Here is a 19,811-nt window from a genome sequence, read left to right on the forward strand (position 1 = left end):
CTCTTGGCTTTGGGCATTTTCTTTTAACTCCCCAAAGTGTTGGATGCTCTCTAAATCTCTGCTTGATGACTTTTCTGACTTTCTTCTACATTCCAACAAAAATCCTGCCTTCTACAGGAAACCTTTCTCAACCCTCCTTAATTCTAGTGCCTTCCCCCCATTTATTTACTATTTAATCCTCTATATAGTTTACTTTGTATATATCTATGTATATATACACAAATAAGAAATAATATTTTATTTTTTCCAGTTACATATCAAGATAGCTTTTCACATTGATTTTTTAAAATTAAATTCTATATTTTTCTTCCTCTCAATCTTTCTCCAAGATAGCAGGAAATCTAATATAGGTAAGTTTGACATGTGACATCATGATATTTCTACATTAATCATGATGTGAAAGAAGAAATAGAAAAAAAGAAAAGCTAAGGAAAAAAGTGAAGCCACAATTAAAAAAGCAAACATTGTCTATAAGGGGGAATACACCAGAAGTCTTCCCAAGAGATGAAACAAGGAGAAATTCCATTTAAAATAAGTGTAGATAATATAATATTTTGGGGAGTTTACTTGTCAAAACAAACCCAGGAATATATGAAGTCAGATTTAAGCAATGGTTAGGCTTAGCTATCAAAATGACAATTTAACCTAAATTTATTCAGCACCTTACCAATCAAGCTACCACAAAATATTGTACCAAGCTAGAAAAAAATAACTAAATTTTAAATGGAATTTCTCTATTTCTTGTTGCTGGGTTTTGTGAGTGATATACAGAAATGGTGATGATTTATGTTAGTTTATTTTATATCCTGCTACTTTGCTAAAGTAGTTAATTATTTCAAGTAGTTTTTTTAAATGATTCTCTAGAATTTCCTAATTATACCATTATATCTTCTGCAAAGAGTAAGAGTTTTATTTCCTCATTGCCTTTTCAAACTCTTGCCATTTCTTTTTCTTCACTTTATAATGCAATTTTAGATGAGAGCAAAGCTAACATTTCTAGAGAAGTACTGAATTATAATGGTGATAATGGGCATCCTTGTTTCACCCCTGATATCATTAGGAAGGCTTCTAGCTTATTTTCATTATAGACAATGTTTACTGATGGCTTTAGATAGATGTAGCTTATCATTTTAAGGAAAGCTCTTTAATTCTTATTCTCTCTAGGGTTTTTAATAGGAATGAGTGCTGTGTTTTGTCAAAAGCTTATTCTGCATCTATTGAAATGACCATATAATTTTCATTGATTTTGTTATTGATATGGTCAATTATGTTAATGGTTTTCCTAATATTGAACTAGGCCTGCAATCCTGGTATAAATACCTTCTGGTTATAGTGCATTATTCTAGTTATAAATTGCTGTAATCTCTTTGCTGTTATTTTATTTGAATTTTTTGCATCAATATTCATTATGGAAATTGGTCTATAATTTTCTTTCTCTGATTTGACTCTTCCTGACTTGAGGTATCAGCACAATATTAGAGTCATAAAAAGAATTTGGTTGGACTCCACCTATTTTTCCAGATAATTTATATCTCTGATAGAATTCCCTTTTGATTCACTTCCATCTAAGCCTGGAAACCTTTTCTTAGGGAGTTCATTGATGATAGCTTGTTCAATTTTTTTTCTAAAAGTGGGTTATTTAAATATTTTATTTCCTCTTCTGGTAATCTGAACAATTTATATTTTCACAATATTAATTCATTTCACTTAGATTGTCAGATTTGTTGGTATACAGATGGGCAAAATAGCTCCTAATTATTGCTTTAATTTCTTCTTTATTTGGTAGTGAAATCACCCTCTTTTTTGTTTGTTTTTGTTTTTGCTAGGCAATGGGGTTAAGTGACTTGCCCGAGGCCACACAACTAGGTAATTATTAAGTGTCTGAGGTCACATTTGAACTCCAGTACTCCTGACTCCAGGAGTGGTGCTCTATCCACTGTGGCACCTAGCTGCCCCAAGTTTTATTTATTTAAGGCAAGGGGATTAAGTGACTTGCCTAAGATCACAGAGGTCTCAAGTGTCAGGTCAAATTTGAACTCTGATCTTCTAGATTCCAGGGCTGGTGCTCTATCCACTGTACCCCCTTGGCTGCCCTGAAATTACCCTTTTTTTATACTGGTAATTTGGGTTTTTTATTTTTTTATTTTTTAGGTTTTTGCAAGGCAAATGGGGTTAAGTGGCTTGCCCAAGGCCACACAGCTAGGTAATGATTAAGTGTCTGAGACCGGATTTGAACCCAGGTACTCCTGACTCCAAGGCTGGTGCTTTTTCCACTGCCACCTAGCCACCCTAGTTTTTTTTTTTAATCAATCTTAATCAATTACTTGCAATATCATTAATCTTTTAAGTTTCAGAATTTCTAATTTGGCATTTAATTGCGATTTTTCAGTTTTTTCTTTTTCTTACTTTTAATTGCAGGCCCAGTTCATTGATTTGCTCTTTTCTATTTTATTCATGTAAGCATTTAAAGATAAAATTTTCCCTAAGTATTTCCCTAAGTAAATTTTGGTTATGTCCCATAATTGTCATTCTCTTTGAAATTGATGATTGTTTCTATGATTTGTTTTGTTTGATCCACTCATTCTTTAGGATTAGATTGTTTAGTTTCCATTTAATTTTTAAACTTAACTTTCCATGTTCCTTTATTGCATTTACTTTTTATTACATCAAGATCTAAAAAGGGTAAATTTAATATTTCTGACTTTCTGCATTTGAATGTGAGGGTTTTAAATGCCCTAATGCATGGTCATTATGTAGTTGCCATGTTCTGCTGAGGAAAAGATATATATTTTCTCATCCATATCTAGAAGTCTTCTAATTTTCTCTAAAAATTCTATTTACCTCCTTAACTCCTTTCTTCTTTATTTTGTAGTTAGATTTAACTAGTTCTGAGAGGGGGAAGTTGAGGTGCTCTAGTAGTATAATTTTGCTGTATATTTCTTCCTGTAAGTCACTTACCTTCTCCTTTAAGAATTTAGTTGCATATATGTTTAATTGGTGCATATCAATGTTTAATATTTATATTATTTCATTATCTGTGGTGCCTTTTAGCAAGATTTAGTTTCCTTATCTCTTTTAATTAGATCTATTTTTCCTTTTACTTGTCTGAAATAAGAATTGCTACTCCTTTTTTTTACTTCAGCTAAAGCATAATATATTCTGCTCCAGCCTTTTACATTCACTCTGTGTCTCTTTCTTTGCCTCAAATGTGTTTCTAGTAAGCAACATATTGTAGGATCCTGGTTTTTTATCTACTCTTCTATCTACTTCCATTTTGTGGGAGAGTTCATCTTGCTCACTTTGACAGTTATTATAAATTGTTTACTTCCCTCCATCCTATTTTTCCCATTTATACTTTTTCTCTCTCCTCTTTCTAGTGTTTTCCTTCCTACTCACCCACCTCTATTTTCTTTTCTCCTTTTCTTTCCTACTTTCCTATAAGCTAAGATAGAGTTGGGGTTTTTTTTTTTTTTTTGGTTTTTGCAAAGCTGTGGGATTAAATGACTTGCCCAAGTTCACACAACTACCAAATTATTAAGTGTCTGAGGCCAGACTTGAACTCAGGTCCTCCTGACTCCAGGGCCAATGCCCTATCCACTTTGTCACCTAGCTGCCCTAAGATAGAGTTCTTTACTCAGTTGAGTGTGCATGTTATTTCTTCTTTGAATCAAATCCAATAAGAGTAAAGTTTAAACAATGCTCAACCCTTTCTTTCCCTTTATTGTAATAGGTCTTTCAAACCTCTTCATTTGATATAATTTACCCCTTTCTGCCTCCATTTTTCCTCTTCTCTCAGTACAATCTTTTTTTAACCGCTTAATAGTTTTTTTTTATCATCACATCAAAGTCTGCTTTATACCTTAACACCCTCTGTCTAGATATACTCCTAAAACTGCCCTAACAGAGATATGGTTCTAAAGAGTTACAAGTATCATCTTTCCATGTAGAGAAATAAATAGCTTAACCTTAGTGTATAACATGGTGTTGTTTAGTTGCTTTGGTACCCCACCCCTTTCTTTTTACCTTTTTATGTTTTTCTTGAATTTTGCATTTGAAGATCAAATTTTCTGTTCAGCTCTGTCTTTTCGTCAGGAAAGTTTGAAAGTTCCCCATTTCATTAAATGTCCACCTTCCAATCCTAAAAGATTATGCTCAGTTTTGCCTGGTAGTTGATTCTTGTAATCCAGACTCCTTTGCCTGCTTGAATATCATATTTCAAGCCCTCTTATCCTTTAATATAAAAGTTACTAAATCCTGAATAAGCTTTACCACGACTCCTTTATATTTGAATTGTTTCTTTCTGTCTGTTTACAGTATTTTCTCCTTGATGTTATGGTTCTAAAATTCGGCTATAATATTCCTTGGAGTTTTTATTTTGGGATCTCTTTCAGGAGTTGATCAGTGGTTTTTCACTATTTTACCTCTGGATCTAGGATATCTAGGCAGTTTTAATTGATAATTTCCTGAAAGATGCTGTCCATGGCCTTTTTTTGGTCATGGCCTTCAAGAAGTCTAAATAATTCTTAAATTATCTCTTCTGGATTGTTTTCCTGGTCACTTGTTTTTCCAGGGAGGTATTTTATTTTTTTAATTTTTGATTGTCTCAGATTCATTAGCTTCTACTTTTCCAATTCTCATTTTTTAGGAATTATTTTCTTCAGCTTTTGGAATCCTTGGCCAGTTCTAATTTTTAAGGAGTTGTTTTCCTCAGTCAATTTTTGTGTTTTCTTTTCTAAGCTGTTTACTCATAACTCTTACTTGGTTTTTAAAATCCATTTAGAGAGCTTCCAAGAGGACTTTCTGGGCTAGAGTAATTCATATTCCTGTTTGAGGCTTTGCCTGTAGGTATTTTGACACTTATCTTCTTGTGGATTTGTTTTGATCTTCCTTTTTACCATAATAGCTTTCTAAGATGAAGGCTTTTTTGTTTGTTTGTTTTGCTCATTTTTAAAAGTTGAACTCTGGGGCAAGCTTCTTACACTGGGGGGCAGGGTCTTGGTCGTAGACTTTCCTACACCAGGGTTTCTGAGGCTGGGGGCTTATCACTCTACTCTAGGGTGACCTGGCCTTGTTAATTGAGCCTGTTGTGCCTTGAGTTGCTGGGTTGGCAGTTTGCCCTTTGCTGTTGGTGGAGGCCTCACAGCTGCCCTGATGAGCCCAGAATGTGGAGCCTTTGGGTTGACCTATGTTGTAGCAAAGAGCTGACTTGCCTGGATACAGTCTGCACTGGATTACACTCCCCTTTTATCCAGGTTAGATAGATCTTTACTAAAATTCTTCTAAGTTATCTTTGACTGAAAAATTTTTTTCACTCAGTCTCTTTGTGGATTCTGTTGTTCCAGAATTTTTATAGAGGTTTAATTTAACATTGTCTCTGAGAGAAACTGGGGAGAGTTCAGGCAGCTTACTGACTTCTTTGCCATCTTGGCTCCTGAAAAACACTTTGTATATATTTGTTGGTAAGTTGTCTTCCTTATTAGATTGTGAAGTTTTTTTGGTATCTCTAGCACCTAGCATAGTTTCTGATACATGTTTATGATTGATTGACTTGTATTGATGATTATATATTAAGTTCATTATAACTTTTTTAAAGAATTAGGATTATTCTACCAGAAAGGTGATTAAAGAGCACAAGATAAAAATCTATAAAATCATAAAGAGAATGCACACTCATTTAAAAAATCTTAAAATCCTATGAAAAGGAATTAATTCCCTTTAAAACTTGAACACATTAAAATTAGTCTTGTAAAAAGAAAGTACCTTTATATATGTGAAATATGTAATTTATTAATCCAAGAGGTTGTCACCAGAAAAAATGAATTCAAAAAGAGTTTTGACATTTTTGAATAAATCATGGATTTTCAATAAGAGAAAATTAGATAGATAGTGTGCCTGTACTTTCTGATGTTAAGATACTTGAAAACTCTGCTGTTTATTCTGCAGAACCAAAAACTGGAACAATAATATGATATAGGATATTTGTTTCATAAAGTTTCATTATAAAATAAAACATTTCCTTGAAAATATAGATGTCTTATTCCAAGACAGTCATCTTCTGTGACCCTATCCATCAAGGGGGCAGTACTGTATCCCATTTAGTAACCTGAACATGAGCCCAAAAGCTAGTAAGCTTCTCAGTAAAAATTTGTTAGCCCCAATGCACTTTTCAACTTCTTTGGGCAAAACAATATAATTTAAAGCAAATTCTATGAGTTGACTCTAGCTATCCCTATTTTTAAAATTATACTCATCTTTTTTAACTTTGGGAGTGGGGAAAAAAAGATAACTTTACTATTTCTTCCCCTCCCTTAAACCTCACTCTCACACCTTACAAAGCATTTTCTGTTATCTCCCTAATAAATTTACCTTTTATTATTCTGAACTCTACTGATTTATATCATATCTCCATATCAACCACCAAGTATTTATTAACTGTCTCCTATTTAACCGGCACTGTTTTGGTACTGGAAATACAAAAACAAATTTTAAAAAAAGTTTCCGCCTTCAAGGGGTTTACATTTAACTAGAAATGTAGAAGAGTGGGCTACACATAGACATTTAAGTATGTATAAAATAAATACAAGGTAATTTCATCAGTTGGAAGGGAGGCACTACCTGTTTGTAGAAAAGAGCAAGAACCTCCTGTGGAAGGTTTGACATTTGAACTGAGCTTTGAAGAAAAATGAAATTTAAGAGGTAAGGGAGAGGGTACATTCTGGGCATGGGAAAAGCCTGAGCATAGGGATGATGATGGAAGATAGAATATCACATTTGAGGAACAAGAAGTTATGAAGTGACCGTACCAGAAACTGCTCAAAACATATTCATGCATTTTCAGCCTAGAAAGGGTAGTCTGCAACTAGATGATGGAGGACATTAAATGTCTACTAGGAGTTCGTATATGATCCTCCAGACAGGAGAGATGCCACTGCAGTTTTTTGATCAAGGAAAGTAGCATATTCAGACTTGCCCTTTAGTCACTTTTGCAGGAAAAGAAGAAGCCTGTGACAGAGAGACTGTTTATGAAGCTATTAAGAGTAGTCCAAAGAGAGATGGTAAAAGTCTGAATGAACTAGGATAGTGGCTATGCAAGTTGAGAGGTGACTGATATAAAAAGATATGGTGGAGCTATAATTAAAAAGGCTTGGCTATTATGAGGTAATAATGAAAGTAAAGAATCACTATGGAAGGCAAGAAGAATGGAGGTGTTCTCAATAGTAGACCATAAACTCCATGTGATTTAACTAAATTCTCTGTTTTCTCCCAGTATCTATCATTTTAATCACTATAAGTTTCTGGTTAAAAGATAGGTTGAATTGAATTGGATTTCAAATGCCTTTCACAAAAGTTTTCCTTTTGAATACTTAAATTAACTATAGACTTATGAAACAAGGACTGATCTCACTTCTCTGACACCCTGTCATTCCAACATTCCTTTTGGGGCAGGTTGAGAAGAGTATTTGTATTAGATAGATTAAATAGATGAGATTGATAAACCCAGATTTAGGAAGACCCAAGTTCAAATCCACTCTCAGGCACTTTGTATGTTATCCTGGCAACTGGAGTAGGAAATGAGAAACCATTACACTTTCTTTGCCAAGAAAATCCCAAATAGAGTCACAAAATGTCAGACACAACTGAATCGACTCAACAATAGCATGGGATATGGAGATGACCCTGGATTCTTGAAGTTTTTGTTTGCAGTTAGCTAGCAGGACACAGGTTTGAGTTCAGTCATAGTTTGTTGTCTTAAGGATTAGGCTAGAGATTAAATTTGGGAAGTCTCATCATGATATGAACCAACAAGCATTGGATGGTTTGAGGTTTTTTATTTTTTTAACGTTGTGTCTCATGAAGATTATATTTACTAAAAGTTTGGAGGAGTTGAAATTTTTATAAAGTGAATGATTCCATGGATATTTTATTACTATGAAAGTATTCATATCCAGTCTTAGATTTAATTTTTTAAAAATTTATTTTCTTGAGTGATTTTCTTTCCAAAATGAATGTTAGATTTTGTGTGATGACCAACTGTGATAGACTTAGGTCATCTCAACAATACAGTGATCGAAAACAGTTTCAAAAGACTGGTAATAGAAAACGCCATCCACATGCAGGAGAGGCTGAGTGCAGATTGAAGCACAATTGTTTTTACTTTTTTTAATTTATTTTTTGATTTATTTTTCATGCTTTCTCTCTTCTATTCTGATTCTTTCACAACATGTCTAATATGAAAATATGTTTAACATCAAATTACTGTCTTGCAAAGGGGGAAGGAAAGGAGAAAATCTGGAACTCAAAAGTCTTATTAAAAAAATGAATGTTGGAAACTATAGATGTAATTGGAAATAAAATACTATTATTTTTTTAAAAAAATAAGATGAATAGGGGTGGCTAGGTGGCGCAGTGGATAAAGCACCAGCCCTAGAGTCAGGAGTATCTGGGTTCAAATGTGGTCTCAGACACTTAATAATTACCTAGCTGTGTGGCCTTGGGCAAGCCACTTAACCCCATTTGCCTTGCAAAAACCTAAAAAAATAAAATAAAATGAATCCTAGAGAAAGAAAGTAGCTGAGGGTACTAAATATGATAAGTAAGATTTCTCTGAAGATGAGTTGATCTCACCTTTAAAAATTCATGTAAAAACTGGTCATGGATTATGTGATGCTAGTAAATTCAGATTTCATTTTTACTGTTTATAGATATTTTTTAGATTTATAGGTGATAGGGAAGGACCTTAGAGATCACCTAGTCTTACCTCATTTTACAAATTCTGAGGTAATGAAGGCTCAGATGGGCCAAGTGTCACTCACTCTTGGTGCCAAGATAGCAGAGCTGATATACAAATTCAGATTCCACCTTTGTGATCTTGGATTAATGACTTTTCTGGATTTTAGTTTCCTTTTCTTTAAAATAAGAGGAGAGTAACTAGGTGCTTCAGTAGATAGAGCACTGGTCCTGGAGTCAGGAGGACCTGAGTTCAAATCCAGTCCCAGACACTTAATAATTACCTAGCTCCGGGACTTTGGGCAAGTCACTTAACCCCACTGCCTTCCAAACAAAAAAAAAAGCAAAAACAAAAAACAAAATAAGATTTAACTGGATAAAACTCAAGATTTCTTCCTGCTCTGGATCAGTTTTGTTCTGACTCCACATCCATTGCTATTTTTCCCCTATTACCCTATTATTCTCATATTTCATGAAACTTTGATTAACACATGTAGTCCCTCAGATAGTCCACTGTTTGTGACATCTCTCAAAAGAGAATCCATACCAGTCTAAAGAGCTTTGTGAATATACTTACCCACTTGTGCCTTACCTAGTGCTTATCACTAAGTTTGGATATACTGCTAACCCTAGGGTTCTCTTAAGTATGTTATTATCAACTCTTTACCTAGATTTAATGCTTAGCTAGGTTGCCTTATCTTCAGACAGTTTTTGACTAGCAACAATCTTTTATTTATTCTAATCACATTAAAAACCATCAAAAAAGCAGAAATAAATAATTTTGTTAGTGATAAATTAGAAATTTTAAATCCAGCAATTACACCATTTCCATTGTGCTTTGTTTTTGTTTTGTTACATCTTCTGTCTTCAAGAACTAGCATAAGATAGGGTGTTTGTCCATTTCAACTGAAAAATTGCCATTCTTATTGAATAGTGTTTTGTGTTTAGAAATAAAAAAGTATTATTATTTTGATGGTACTCTTCCCCTACTCTCAGTTTCAGTGTTTTAACTTGAACCAAATAGAGATTGCCTTCATGTCCTCCGTTGAGTTTTCATTTACTAACTTTGACTCTTTCAGTGATATTTTCACTTTTACTGTAGTAATCATATATTGTTTTGATTCTGCTTGTTTGCTATTAATTAGATCATTAAAAATTTTCCATACTTCTCTGGATTTCTCCTATCTGTCATATCTTTGATTTCCTTGGAATATATGTACAGTAGTGGAATCTTGAGGTTAAAGGATATATGGATGGTTTGTTGAGAATTTGCAAATTAAAGGATATGAAGACTTTCTCGCACAATTCCAATTCGATACACAGAACAATTGGACTAATTCACAGCTCCACTAACAGTATGCTTCAGCCATCATGACTACCATTTTGTCCTGTAATCTAGATAGATCAGAACATCTTTGGGGAAAACAAGTTACAGTTAAAAGCAATCTATATCTTTTTTACCATATGTATTCCTTTTTAGGCAAGACTGGTAAGCACTAAAAATGTAATAATACTCAACTTATGAAATTAAAACTCTACTGATTGTTTAGCATGCCCTTATTTAAAAGAATTCTAACATAACATACCATATTTTCTGTATCTGAAACAATTTTAGATTTTTATTCCAAAGAAACTAATTCTGTAAATGCTATTATTACACTTCCAAAATTTAGAAGTTTGTTTTTTGTGTACTTTAGAATGGTGATATCTAGACTGTGATCTTAAACAGTGTCTTCTGCTTTGGGCAGATTTTCTGTGAATTGGAACATACTACCTATTCAGTTTGTTTATAAGTTCAGCAAACATTCTATAGGCAATGTATTATACTAGCCTTTGAAAATACAAAGATGAAAACCCATATGGTATCCACTCTCAAGGAGCTTAGAATCTAATAAAGTCCCTGACTTATAAATACTTGGCTTAAAAATCAATATACATATCCACACAAACACATTAATCTGTCAATAGCTTGCCAGTCTTTCTTCCCACTTTAATATTTTCTTCCTTTTTTCTCATTCCCCTCTTTTAAACCCACAATGCCAATCATCTCTCTTGAGACCCTCACCTGTGTTTCAGAACTGAAAAATGCAGTTGTTACACAAAGAAATCTAGCTCCTTCCTTCATTATTCTCAGGGGTCTTTACTGTAGTATTTGTGGATAGATTTAAGGATAGGGTTTGTGAATTTGAATGAGGAAAAAAAATTGCATCTTTATTTTCCTTTACCTTTGTTTCTCTATGGAATTATGTGCGTTATATTTTATGCAATTAAAACATAAGAAAGGGTTTATAGACTTTACCATATTGCCAAGTGTGACACAAAAGATTAATGGTCTCTGCTCTGATGCCATTAATTAGACACATGAGATCAACCCCTTTTAAAAAGTCCTGCTTTTTAGCCAGCCCCCTCTTTGTATTTAAGCACCTAATTCCTGTAAGCTATGAATATATCTCTCTACCCATATTCCCTAACCACCCTCACTCCAGACCATCAAATGAATGGCTCTAATGGATGAATGGAAAGGGGGGGGGGAACTATTACTAAGGACCAACTCTGTGCCAGTCTCTAATCGAAGTGCTTTATAAATATCTCATTTGATCCTTAGAGTAACCTTGGAAGATAGGTGCTATTATATCCACTTTACAGTTGAATAAACTGAGACAGACCAATGATGAGTGACTCGCCTAGTAGTGAAAGCAGCTAATAAGTGTCTGAGGTTGCATTTAACTCAGTATTCCTAACTCTAGGCTCCTGAGCGCTATTCTTTGCATTTCAAATAGAAACAGGATGACTAAACATTAAGAATCCCTGTAGACCATTTAGAAAAACCACATAATCTGGTTGAAGTGTTGTAGGCTACATGCTTGACACCTCTGCCCTTTATCCGCTAGCTGAATGTTTTATCACTGTACTATTTTATAAGGAATATGTTTCAGGGAATACCAATCAGAATTTGGGATACATTTTCTCATATAATACTTAAGAATTTATTTGGATCATTTTTTTTTCATCAAAATTTGTTCTTAATAAAGATCATAATCCATCCACATCTTCTCATTCTATGTGATTCCTGACTTTATCCCATATCTTCCCAAAATTCTAGAGATTTTCTAGGTCTTTACATCTTGTTGGGTACTAGTTAGTGCTGGACTCAGGTTGACTATTACCCTTCACTCTTTTTATATAACTAGCCCACCTCCTTTTCCAGTCATTTATTTTACACCACTTCTTGCATAAAGGTCAACATTGAAAATATATTGCAAGGGGCAGCTAGGTGGTGCAGTGGATAAAGCACCGGCCTTGGAGTCAGGAGTACCTGGGTTCAAATCCAGTCTCAGACACTTAATAATTACCTAGCTGTGTGACCTTGGGCAAGCCACTTAACCCCATCTGCCTTACAAAAAACCTAAAAATATATATATATTGCAACCTGAACACCTAAAAGTAAATTTGGGAATGGGGCAAACTTAAGAGTTGAAGGTAGGTCTCATATAGGAAGTAAAATTCTAGCAAAACTTTGAAGGAAAAAAAGGAATGCTAAAAGGCAGAAACTATGGAGATGTGGTACATACCAGGCATGGGGGCAACATTCAAAGGGGCAGAAATGGAAGATAGAATGTCATGTATTAAAAACTAGTCAGTGGGCTGGCTGGACCAAAACATAACTTGTGTGATGAGAGTAAGTAACATTTAGTAACTCTGATCCTCTGGGCAGAAGCAGCCATTGGAGTTGCTAAAACTTTTTGGGAAGGTTGATGAAGTGAACAGTCCTTGTTGGTTGGAGTTTTGAGTCAAGGAGATCGGTAAGGAAGCTATTGCAATATACTTGTTATATGCTAGGTAGCATGCTGACTACTGGAGAAAAGAGAAAAAATTTAGATAAATCATGGTCTAAGGTCTCCTTGTGCCTACAGGCTTAGAATGAGATCAGATGACACCTGCCGGCCTAGCTTTGTCCACTGCCCCTGGAACAGGACTCTAGGGCTCTGACCACATTCAGATCCTGATCCCAGTCTAGGCCTCCCCCATAGAACAACAGGGCCCCCCACCTCGGCCCCGTGGCAGAGCGGGGTGCTTATGGCCATTCACAGACCAGGAGGAAGGACAGAGCCTCACACACTGAGACCCTTGTGGGAGTGTCCCAAAAGCTCAGGAAGCACCCCAAAGCCAGGCCCAGGCTGGGAAAATGAGCAAGCAGAGAAATAAGAGGAAGACTATTGAGAAATATTTTGCAAATGAGCCCAAGAAGGATCAAAATACTCAGTCTGAAGATGAGGAAGCACAAGCTCCTGCATCTAAAGACTCCAAGAAAAACAGAAATTGGGCTCAGGCTATGACAGAGCTCAAAAAAGACTTTGAAAATCAAATGAGGGAGTTGGAAGAAAAACTGGGAAAAGAAAGGAGAGAGATGCAGGAAAAACATGAAAATGAAGTCAGCAGCTTAGTCAAGGAAATCCAAAAAAATGCTGAAGAAAATAGCATGCTAAAAACCAGCTTAGGTCAAATGGATAAAACAGTTCAAAAAGTTATTGAGGAGATGAATGCTTTAAAAAGCAAAACTGGCCAGATGGAAAAAGAGATAAGAAAACTCTCTGAGGAGAACAAATCCTTCAGACAAAGAATAGAATTCAGGGAGATCGATGAATTTACCAGAAATCAGGAATCAATACTTCAAAACCAAAAAAATGAAAAATTAGAAGAAAATGTGAAATATCTCATTGAAAAAACAACTGATATGGAAAACAGACTTAGGAAAGATAATTTAAAAATTATTGGAATACCAAGTTCCAGAACTCCCAAGTCAAAGAGAAAATATTACAAGCAGCCAGAAGGACACAGTTCAAATATCGTGGAGCCACAGTCAGGATCACACAGGACTTAGCAGCACCTACATTGGAAGCTCATAGGGCTTGGAATACAATATACCGGAAGGCAAGAGAGCTTAGAATGCAGCCAAGAATGAACTACCCAGCAAGGCTGAATGTCCTCTTCCAGGGAAAAAGATGGACTTTCAATGAACCAGGGGAATTTCAAATCTTCCTTTTGGAATGGCCAGAGCTGAACAGAAGGTTTGATGTTCAGATACAGGACTCAGGTGAAGCATGGAGATTGGAGAAGAGGGGGGAAATAATGAGGGACTTAATGAGGATGAATTGCATGTATAGAAAAATGATACTGATAATATTCATATGAACCTTCTCAGTTAATAGAGCAGGTAGAGGGAGCTTTTATAGTTGAAGCACAGGAGAAAGCTGAATTCGAAGATAAAATATGGTGTAAAAATGAAGTCAATAGAAAAAAAGGGAAATAGAATGGGAGAAAGAAAAAGGAGAGTGGGAATAGTCCAAGATATTTCACATAATAAGATTTTTTTTTATTACAATGAGCTATTGCAATGATATGGAAAGGGGGAGGCAAGGGGGAATGAGGGAATCTTTGCTCTCATTGGAGGTGGCTAGGAGAGGAAACAGCATATATACTCAATGGGGTATAGACATCTGGAGTAAGAAGGAGGGGGGGAGCAGGGGGAAGGGGTGGGGATGTGAATAAAGGAGGAGAGGATGGACCATGGGGGGAGAGTGGTCAGATATAACACATTTTCTTTTTTACTTCTTGCAAGGGGCTGGGATTGGAAGGCCTGCCCAGGACCATAGGGCCAGGTGGATTCTGGGCCTAAGGGGTGGTATGGGGGCTCAGGGCTTCTTGGCCCCAGGACCAGGGATCTGTCTGCTGTGCCACTCAGCTACCCTACAGCAGAGTCAGAGTGAAAGGAGAGAGAAAATAGAGTACATGGTAGTGGAGAAATAAGAAAGGAGGGAGTTGCGATCAGCAATGGCAACATTGGAAAAATATGGAAGTAACTTTTGTGATGGACTTATCATAAAGAATGTGATCCACCCGTGACAGAGTTGTTGGTGTTGGAACAAAGACTGCAGCACATTTTTTGTTATTATTATTTGGTGGAGGGTGCAGGGCAAGTGGGGCTGGGTGGCCTTCCTGGGGCCACATAGCAGGGTGATCTTTGGGTGTCTGGGGCCGGATTTGGACCCAGGTGCTCCTGGCTCAAGGGCCAATGCTCTGTCTGCCACCCAGCCACCCCTACTATTATTACTATTTTATTTTATTTTGGGTCTTTTTTTCTCTTCTTTTTGGTTTTTGCAGGGCAGTGAGGATCCAGTGGCTTGAATGTCACATGGCTGGGTGATTGTTGGGTTTACGCAGGGCTGGTGCTTAGTCCATTGCGTCACCTGGCCATACCTACAATTGTTAATATTTTTTTATTTTAATTTTTTAGCTCTCCCCTTTACTTTTCTCACCCAAGCAAGTCTATCTATATTCATGGGGGGAGGGGTATTTTGTTTACTTGTAAACAAGAATATTTTATTAATGTAAAAAAAATTTATAAGAAAATGAGAATAAAAAAATAAATTTTAAAAAGGGGGGAAAAAGATGTCACCTGCCCATTATAAAATATATTACATGTAAAGTGCATCATTTGTGGCCCAGAGGATCATTTTTTTTCTTTTTACCATTAGAACTAGCACCTTCCTCAATTATTCCTGGAACATTTCTGTCTGCTCCCTCTTTTAGCATCTGCTGGCTTCCTATTTTGTAATATACTTTTATATATATTCTTAGCTATATATTTTTGTGTCACAGACACCTTTGCCTGTTTGGCAACATCCATAGGACTCTACCCCCCCCCCCAATTGTTTTTAAATGAAGAAAGTAATATGTTGCAGATTACTCAAAAATTTTTTTAAAAAGTTTTTGGACACCACATTAAGATTTTTTTCTCTAGTAGCATAGCAACTTAAAAAAAATTGTCAGTGACTCTAATATAATGTTTTGGTCATTGTAGATGCCCAGTTATGATGATTGTTGAATTTATTCACTGATGAATTTGCATGCCAATGTACAGTTAGATTTTCTAGTTTTAGTTGGCTAAACATCATTATTGCATATATTTTACTTAATGATTGTCTTGTCCTTTGTATGATTGGCTATAATGTGTGGTATGAAAAGGAAATTACATCATTGATCTATAACTTCTAATGTTCAGATACATGCTTTATTGAAATTTCAATTCGTTTTTCAAAATTTTCTTGAATGAGTCCAGAAATCAGTTCAAACTTAAAAGTATTTTTCTTCTTACAGGTGACTGAGATTATGCACTAAGTAAGATCTGTCTCAGATCTGAAAGAGTTTAATCAAAATAGAGTTTTGAGAGAGTTTTGATGCATAAAGTTCTCTAGATAAAATTCAAACATGTCTTCAAAAATTATATCCTTAGACTTATATGAAACAGATCACTAGGGGAATTTGCTCTTTCAAAGATTTTCTCTCAGGAAATTTTTTTGAAAAGTGAATAAATCTTTTGTCAAATAAACACTCCCCATTTTTTTTAAAAAAAATTAAATTTTCGTGTACAGTATCAAATTTACTTAGAGGAACACTCAGGTGTCTGTGTCTGTGTACCATATCAGCCTTCAATGTTTTAGAATTAGTTTTTCTGTAAAATTCTATTTTGCTATGTAGGGAACAAAATGTGCTTTTTGTTTAGGTGTGAAAACCTTTCCCACTTACTGTACCCAAGAGGTAATGGCAAAATCAGAATAATATGTGTAATTTGTAATAAACTAAAGACATTAATTAAAAGCAGTGGAAAATATTTTTACAATTTAAGTCATGGGACAATTGTGAATTAGAAGTTGACGGCAACTTAAAAATTAAATTTGAATGAAAGTGACTTATTTTGAGTAAGGGGAGATTTGAACATTTGATTTAATTTATATATGGAACTCCTAGGTGAGAAATTCCCTGTACCAGGGAGGTGAAGTTGTGCATTCTTTCTGCAACTTAAATCCTTGGGATATTACATAAAACACTTAAGAGTTTGTAACTCACACAAGATTGCAGAGCTTCTGTGTGTCAGAGGAAGAATCTGACCTAAGTTTTCCAGACTCAAGAGTTTGTTTGTTTGGTTTTTGAGACTAATTTGCCAAAACTTTTTATAACAGGTGTAAAAAAAGGGAAAAGCATAAATGAAAATAGTACCGGTTTTGAAGTCATTGCCCTTGAATTCCATTTCTGGTTCTGCTATTTATTATGCGTATGTGCTCTGACCTTAGACAAGTTGCTTAACTTAACTGAACCTTGGTTTCTTCGACTAAAATGGACCAGATGGTCTCTAAATTCCTTCCAACTCTCTTTAGCTATGACTACTAATCAAAGAGAAGAATGTAAACAATCAGTGTAAGAGACAACCACTGTGAATTACTCCTTTTCAGTAATTCTTTTTAGGGGTAACAGAATTTAGATTTGGTGAAAATCCAGTCTGACCCTCTGGATTTACAGCTGAGAGTGAAAGAGAAAAATGACTTGCTAAATTACATGACTAGAAAGGAACACAGCCAGAGTGTGAACCCAAATCTTCCGGTTCTTAATTCAGGGTATTTTTCTACTAATACAACTTTGGAAGCAACTATAGGTATTAACATCTTGGCATTCATAAGAATGTAATCAAGTTTTCCTAACTCCTCTGGAAATAATATTGGTAATGTTATGTTTGTGGCAATGTGAATGAATAGATTACACAAGGAAGTAATAAAGTGGATTTTTACTTTGAGGTTATTGCTATTTCAGATCCTTAAGGATCTTTGAGAAGTTATGAAAAATATTTCCCATTCTTATTGTTCTTTTATGTTTTATCACTACTACAATGTATCCTCTTTGAGAGTCAGGATCATACACTTGTTGCAATTGTATCCCCCAGCATGTAGTATAATGCTTAGTAATTGCTTAATAAATACTTGTTGATTATTCTATATGTATTCATATACCCTTCATGATGATAACTTAATTTATGAAAAGTTATTGAAAATATCACTCCTCTCTACAGAACCAAACCCTATTTCAATCATTCAGCAGGTTTGTATTGAGCAACTTCTATATAAGATAAAATAAGGGATATGAGAAGTACAAGACAGGGTCCTTGCTAAAGGGACTTTTATCTTTTAAAATTTATTTTCTTTGTCAGTTCTTTATTAGGTAACTTAAATCTAATTATATAATTCCAAAATATAATAAATATTCTTCCAATCCAGCTCGTGATCTTCTATGGTTAGATTCACATTCGGACACTCATCATGGTAGCTCATACTAAAATCATGACCTTTTCAGGTTAGTCAGTGCATGCAATCTGCAATCTCAAAGAAAGTATTAACCATGTTTGGGGGAGGGGTAGTTTTCAAAGAAGACCAATGACATAACATAAATAATATAAATAAAGTCTTAACTTTACATGAATTGGGTTTAAGTGAAGCAAAGTTACACAAATTCTTCAGCCTCAGTCTTCCAGAGTTATCCAACTCTCAGGAGATCATCTTCTCTCAATCCAACCTCTTTCTGCACACTGCCAGTCAAGTAATGCTTAATATTACTCCCAATAGAAGTCTGTACTGGCTCCATACTCTTTTTAAGGAAAAAAATTAACATTGATTTGTAATAAAGAAATCATTTGAGCTTTTGATTAAAATTTGGGGATAGCTGGGATTTTGGGATATCTGCAAACATTAATTTTTTTTCTTTTTTTCTTTTAGTTTTTTTTGCAAGGCAAATGGGGTTAAGTGGTTTGCCCAAGGCCACACAGCTAGGTAATAATATTAAGTGTCTAAGGCCCAGTTTGAACTCATGTACTCGTGACTCCAGGGCCAGTGCTCAATTCACTGCAACTCAGAACACCTAGTGAAATAGAAACAGCATTTCAGTAGACCTGTCTACAAAAACCTATTTAACCTACAGTGTTCTAATACTGCCATATTACATACATAAACTCAATTTATTACCTTGTTTCTGTTACAAAATATTTTAAGTTTCAGCCTGGGAGAAAGAAGAGAATAAGAATTTTTATAAAGAGTGTTCAGAGTGTCCATTTTGTAAATATTGTTTCATTTTAACCTCACATCAACCTTACAAGGTTGATGGAATCTTGGGTACACACAGGAATTCTAGCTCCAGGTCACAGTTATGGCTCTAGTTGGCTAGAATAAGGGTTAAGGGTGATTTGGGGGGGCAGAGGGAGACTAAGGAACAAGAGCTAGATAGGTGAATATATCTTAAACTTTCTAAGTCATCATTTCTCAGGGTTGAAGAGGGAAAACTGAGTAAAGTAACAGGCATTTGTTAAATACCTGCCTCATGTCAGGCACTGTGTAAAAACTTTACAGATATCATCTCATATGATTTTCATAACAATCCTGTGAGATGGGGTTATTCTAATCCCTACATTATAGTTTAGGAAATTGAGGCAGACAGGTTAAATGATCCATGGTCATGTTGTTAGTATCTGAGAATGGATTTGAACTCAGGTCTTCTTGACAGTGCTGGCCTGGTACTCTGTCCTTCCCCTACCATCTAGTCTCCTCTGTTAGGCCTAACTAGCCTCTAATGCTGTTGCTAGTACTGGAGAAAGGGAAAAGCATAGGTCCTAGTATAGTATGCAGGCTCTCTGACTGAAGATTTTTCCTCTTCACTGCTAGGTGAAGTGGGAACAAAAGAGTACTGGGGTTCATGAGAGAAAGGCAAAGATTGTTGAAAGGAGACTTACCCACCACCTAGTAGCTGAAAAGGGTTGCAGAGATTTGATCTGTACCAGGAGAGGAAAGGAAAGTGAATTCTGTGGAAAGTAAGGAACTTGTTTGTATAGCTGCCCTGGTACTATTCTGATAGTGAGACTACTTGTTCTTCACCTACACACAGGTCTACAAAACTTATTACTGTACCCAAGTTTGAGAATTGAAAAGGAGTACATAAGATAAAAACATTTCAAAATTGAGGTTAATGTGGCAAATTAACTTCTCATTTCCCAAGAACTTCATGGTTTTTTTTTCTTTTATGCTTTCAAGCTATAGAAAATATTCTTTTGATCTGTAGAGGGAAAACATATTTGTAGATATAGTCTGTTTAAATAATTCATAGGATACTTCAGAGTTATATTCCTTTGGGGCCTTTATATTATATAAATCTTTTAGCAATTAATTTTAATATTTCCCTTTTTCTAGAAACAATTTGTTTCTTCAAAG

General features: G+C 35.1%; 1 protein-coding gene across 2 annotated transcripts in view; it reads left to right on the forward strand.

The window, feature by feature from the left end:
- The window catches only part of COPS2 (COP9 signalosome subunit 2), a 72,528-nt gene that overhangs the window by 9,079 nt on the left and 43,638 nt on the right, over positions 1-19,811 (forward strand). The gene's annotated exons all lie outside the window — the stretch shown is intronic.

Source organism: Macrotis lagotis, chromosome 4 (assembly GCF_037893015.1).
Source record: "Macrotis lagotis isolate mMagLag1 chromosome 4, bilby.v1.9.chrom.fasta, whole genome shotgun sequence".
In the NCBI taxonomy this organism is placed as follows: Eukaryota; Metazoa; Chordata; class Mammalia; order Peramelemorphia; family Peramelidae; genus Macrotis; species Macrotis lagotis.